Below are 6,600 nucleotides of genomic sequence, written 5' to 3' on the forward strand. Positions count from 1 at the left end.
TCGAATTTAGTTCATAGATTGAAACGAAGAAATAATTGGTTTCCACCGCATATCACACGGAAGGTAAGTTCATAATCGTAACCAATCACCAAAACACACCACCTGATGAACATTATACCTAAACACGTCATGTTTTCCAAATGCATGAAAATTTCACGTGGAAAAGGATCACAATATATGCGTGATGCATGTGAAAATTGTGGAAGTTGTGCTCCAAAAATGAGGGATACAAAGGGATGACACCAGGGTACATAGCCTTTTTGTGTTTTTTCCAAGACATTCGATATGTCAAGATTGCGTGCAGAAGACCGGAATATCGCCATTGGACGTCGAGAGGCCGGAGAACCACAATCATCCGTTGCACGTCATTTTAATGTTTTCACCACAGCACCGTTTCACGCCTCTGGAGGCGTCACCATCCTTGGATCCACCCGCAACCGTCCTCGAGCTGGCAGGCCAAAGATCACAACTGAGGCGCAGGATCGTTACATCCGGGGATTCCCATCTTCGCAACAGGTCAGTCCCAGCAATTGAAACCGCAGGAAATGTCCCAGGTCTACGGAGAGTGTCTGCACAGACAATACAAAATGGCCCGCGAGAAAGTGGACTTCGGGCAAGAAGACCTTTTGTTGGACCTCGGCTTGCAACATCATCATCGCCTGTCACGTGTTCGCTGGTGCAGAAACGTCCAAATATGGAATTGGAGAAACTGGAAAAGAATTTGGTTCAGCGATGAATCATGTTTCCTGTTGCAACCTCGTGACGGTAGAATCCGAGTCTACAGACGTCGAAATAAGCGCTACGCCCGTATCGGTGTTGTTGAGGTGGACAAATTTGGAGGGGGGAGTGTAATGGTGTAGGCGGCCATTTCCTGCAACCGCAGAACCGACCTAGTGCCGGTGCAAGGGAATCCGCCGTTCGTTACAGAGGTGAAATCCTCAGAGACAGACAGATTTTTCAACAGAAGAACGCCAGGCCCCACACAGCACGCAACAAAAAAGATAAGAAGTGTTAAAAGTAACCCATTCTTCCTTGTTTGTTGTTTGACGCCGCACTAGGCAATATTCCAGCTACATTATGGTGGTATGTTAATATTCCAGTCTGGAACACACGATCTAGTGATTGACATCATGAGCAGTTGGCATTACGATAGCATGCATCGAGCAATTCATCGGAACCAGTTAGTCTCCTCTCAGGACAAGCACGGGGTGCTGAAGATCAATTCCAACCCGGACTTTCTTACATGTTGGCCGTGTATCAGTCTTGACACATGTAATATGCATATTCGGAAAGGTTTTTTTACACAAGGTATGAATTATTTGTGTACGTGAAATGACATGAGGCATAGTTAGCTTTACCACCCGATTCCGTTAGTCGCCTCTTACGACAAGCATATTCGCCTCTTAAAGGCAAGAACGGGGTACTGAAGGCTTATGCTCTACCCGGATCTTCACTGTTTGGGTATTGTTTAGTTGATGACTGATGTTTAACTCCGCAGTCAGCACTATCCTAGCTACGTCTTGGTTTGTGGTTGGACTAATAATCGAGTCTGGGGTGATTGAAATTCCCATTTGATAATTATTGTTGAGTGCGCAGGAGCTTTGTTGGCCCATCACCAACCAAACTGATTAACAAGAAGCAAACACGTTACACTACATTCTACCATCACATTGAAGAATGCTTGATTCTGATTGGTTAAAAAGAGGTTTTCATTTTGCTACGGGAACCTCTTTAAGTGTATTAGGCTTTTCACACACAAACACACCTGCGTATGAATACGTCGATAGCCTACATATCGATCCACAAAAAATGACAGCCGATCATCGCTAAGAACTGTATACCGTATCGATATTTTCACTATTAGACCTGGGTCTCAAATACAAGCTATGTCTCTCATACACGCCGGGTCAACGGCTCTCGAGAAATTAATAGACGTCCGAGTGTCTTATACTGGAAATACGGTAAGCTAGAATGATATGGGATGTTTTGGCAGGCTTATCCATACATTTGAAACCTCGCGCTAAAGCGCTCTGTTCCAAATTTAAATACGAGGTATCTACACTACAGTGGGACTACATCAAATTTAGCAGGCTTATCTCCTAATTGATTGATTATTCTACAATTTTAACATGATATTTCTGGATTAATACTGAACTCACTCAAACATCCGCGTTTCTCCTCAAAATAGATGTTTCACTTCTTCCTTCCCGTTATATGATATTTCCTCTGTTTTCAGGTGAAACTTTCAAACAGTTGCTGTAGATGTGTACATAGTCCTGAAAACTTAAGTCACTTCACCTAAAATATAACCTGATCTGTAATGGTGTGTTTTGCTGATGTGTAACGCTGATTTTGAGTGAGTGAGTATGGTTCTACGCCGCTTTTAGCAATATCACGGAGGGGGACACCGGAGAATGGGCTTTACACATTGTACCCATGTGGTGAATCTAACCCGGGTCTTCGGCGTGACGAGCCAACGCTTTAACCACTTGGCTACCCTACGCACCCAGCGCTGACTTTGACGGTACGAGTCAGTAGAGACAGTTCCAATGAGAACTTATATGCTCGGATTTGTTTGTTGTCATGGAGCCTTTACCACGAAGAATATTCTTTTCACACTAAGACCATATTTATCTGCAAATATAAAATGAGTATTCCTCTCGACACACAACTACTTTCTTTCTGTCACGATGAGACTGTGGTTTCTGGAGTCGGACAGATAGCAAGGATAAACTTCTATGATGCTTGTATGATGTTAAGTTTAATTTGTCATGTGATTTACATAGTCCATTTCATTTATGCAGTGTCACAAAGACTATTATATCCTTACAGTAAGATATAGTGGTTGCTATGAAAAGGGGGCAGTCGGGTAGCCTAGTGGTTAAAGCGTTCGTTCGTCACGCCGAAGACCCGGGTTCGATTCCCGACATGGGTACAATGTGTAAAGCCCATTTCTGGTGTCCCCCGCCGTGATATTGCTGGAATATCGTGGCAGTTGCTAGCTAAATCATCATAAAAAATGGTTATTCAGTTTGTTTAGTGTGAGTTTTTTCCTCACTGGTTGTGTAGCAGCAATATTAAGACAACAGGATAATGGAAATGGTTCGAAAAATGATGATAAATGACTCTAAAATCACAAATGTGTTGAAACATGGTACTCGATGCAAGAATATATTCCACTTCACGACACCTATTGTGTGTGAAGCAAGTTTTATCCCTGTGTTTATCTGCAAAATCACCATAAGTACTATAAGTCCTAGTTCCTAGTTCCTGGTGTGGTGATCACCATTTAGTGACTGACGATCTCTTGCCCATTTTTATATTGTGTTGTTCACTTATACTTCCTGCTATTTAATATTCTCAACTAGTTTTAAATCAAATCTGTGATATTTTAGTTATTGTACTGTCCATCGTTGACAGCTTCTTATTAAATCTAAATATATGTATTATAATTGTACTTCTCGTCTAGATATGGCTGAAATTCTGCCGATGTGACGTTAAACTCACTCACTCATTTACATCTTTAATCTATCTTGTAGATTCAAATGAATAATCATGAATATTTTCCTGTATAAGATCAATTGGGGATACAATCAACGAATCTTTAATTCTTGCATTCAGGTTTCCTGCGAGGAAATGTAACAGTTTGGCTGATCAGTTTTAATGATATGAAGCTAGCTTTCAACTCATGATAACGTCCAGACACATATCCTTCTGATATCTACTTCAATTAAATACGAATGATCACATCACTTCTGTTGCGGCCGAAGTGGTTTGTTTTCTTTATCACACAATTTTCAGTTTGATGCCCTTCTAAGAATTTATAAAACTCATTCCGGGTTTTTACAAAAGATTCACAATAGGCAGTAATGTCACAGTTCTTACATATGTACTTCAGAGGGGCACGGGGGGCCCAGTCGTCTAAGGCGCCGCGATTCGCTGTGCAGAGTTGCGTCCCTTGGATACGCCAGAAACTTATGATTGTGGGTTCGAATCCCGGTTCGCCCCGATTATGTTTCTAGGTTTGTCAGCACCATACCCGTGCTTGTGGGTTTCACCAAAGTGGTAAACGTCTGAGACCTGCATCACTTCGGGCTTTCCTCCCACATTAAGCTGACACGCCGTGATATAACTGGAATACTTTTAAAAGTGGCGTTAAATCCAACTCACTCACTCACATATGTACTTCAACTTACTGTTACAATGGTGATGTTGATTTAGTCATTAGATGTGCGGCATGGTATCTCAGTGGGCGAGCACTATAAAATCGGCATTTACTAGTCCGGCATTGTACAAGCGCGCGCACACGCGCACGCACACACACACATACACACACACACACACACACACACACACACACACACACACACACACACACACACACACACACACACACACATACATACATACACACACGCACGCACACAATCACACACACACACACACACACACATACACACACGCACGTACGCACGCACACATACACACACACACACACGCACGTACACACACACACATACACACACACACACACACACACATACACACATAAGTGCAATAATCTTGAGCGCTACGTTAAACCCCATTTCACCTCACCTTTTCGTCCATAAAACATCACAATGTCATACATTTCATCCCACTTCAAACATGGATTAAGATTGAATAATTACCTCAGACACAAGAAATGACAAATGGTAGCCTTTGTCAAGTAATCTGAGTGGTGCAACCACTAATTGTGCATGTAATAAATTCATTAACTGAGCATCAAGTGAATGATACTGCGTATCCTGTAGCAGATCCTTAGCCTGTTCGAATATAGCACTGGTGTCAGTAGTGGTGACGATGATAGGTGAGTATTTGTTTTTCACATTAAGACAGTGGGCTCTGTCGATGATAAAGTTACTTGCACTGTGCATTTCAAGTGATTGTGGTAGAAAAAGTCACGGTCTATTTCTTCTATTTTGGCATTCTAAATCATCTAGTCTATCGCTCATGTCTATTGATCGTGATTTTAGTTGTTTGTTTCCAGTTCTCAATGTCTCGATATGCTCGTGAACTTTGGATGCCATGTTGTCAACTTTGTTGTTCAAAGTTTGAAAGTTTTGAGAAAGTGTCTAAGTTTCTGCTTTAATATCTTTCAATAACTGAAGTATCTCATGATCCCGACTGGATCAGTTGGATCAACTGAAAGCGTAGCTTCTTGTTGTCGTTTGACGGGTCCGGTTAGCTGGTCCTGGGTTCGACTCCACGTTGCAACATACGAAAAGCAACGTGCTCAGCATGATTAAGAGCCCCAAACACATAGAAACGTAGGTTTTCTGAATAGTCAGATATAGAGAATGTTTTCTTGATTTGTTTGGCTGCATAAAACTTCTGCTTTTGACTCTGTATTGAGCTAAACATATACCCATTGTCACATTTTGGCGGGGGCGGTCGGGTAGCCTGTTGGTTAAAGCGTTCGCTCTTCACACCGAAGACCCGGGTTCGATTCCCGACATGGGTACAATGTGTGAAGCCCATTTCTGGTGTCCCTCCCCGTAATACTGATGGAATATTGCTAAAAGCGGCGTAAAACCATACTCACTCACTCACAGCTTGGCGAGACACGTCCTACCCTATCACTGACATGCGCACTCAAACAAACATAACAAACACCGAATCTTGAACATAAGTTTCAAAAACAGCTGGAGTGCTTGAAACTAGTCGTTGCTTGTGACATTGTTTAATGGAAGGCTATGTTTGTTCATAAGGGGGACACGGGTGGCCCAGTCGTCTCAGGCGCCGCGATTCGCTGTGCAGAGTTGCGTCCCTTGGGCACGCCATGGAGTCATGGTCAGTCTCGTCTATTGTTGTCCTCCAGAAGTTGTGTTGCACCTCTTGTGTCTGTTGGAATAATTTATTCATTTGTTTTGGAGAAAATATTGTTTCACGAGATAATTTAGTAAAATGTAGATATGCACTTTAGGCTATTTAATCAGCTGCTTAATGCCAGACATCACTATGAAATTGTAAACAGAACTCAGGTAACGATGGTAATCAGTTTTTTCGCTTTTTTCAATGGTGGTTATATACCTTTGTTACCTTGTAATGAAATATTTACAAAGATATTTAGAAAGAGATGTGTTCATAAGATAGGTCTGCACATTTAAGCAGACGATAGTTTCATACGATTTTTTTATTTTCATAATGTTTAATTTGCTGAAGTTTCTTAATTCATCTGAACTGGGGTTTTTTAAGTTGCCGAGGATAGAGTTAAACTAATCATCACTGAAATCTGATAAGGTTCAGACCATATACATTGGAAAATTTGTCGGTTTAAAAAAAAAAATAATCCGCCGACTACCCACCTGGGTACAATGTGTGAAGCCCATTTTTCGGTGTCCCCGCCATGATATTGCTGGAATATTGCTAAAAGCTTCGGTAATATCATACTCACTCACTTAAACTGATGAAGTGCGAGTGTGTTGGATAAGTGCGCAGTGAAGCGGTCATAACATCAGACGCATGTTTCGATCCAAATTGATTATGACTAATTTGTTTTTATGATCCAATGAAATTCGAGTGTTTCAAATAATTTATAATCAAGTGTTTAATATCAAC

The sequence above is a fragment of the Haliotis rufescens genome, unplaced genomic scaffold, assembly GCF_023055435.1.
Source record: "Haliotis rufescens isolate VD_foot unplaced genomic scaffold, xgHalRufe1.0.p SCAF_18, whole genome shotgun sequence".
NCBI classification, from domain to species: domain Eukaryota; kingdom Metazoa; phylum Mollusca; class Gastropoda; order Lepetellida; family Haliotidae; genus Haliotis; species Haliotis rufescens.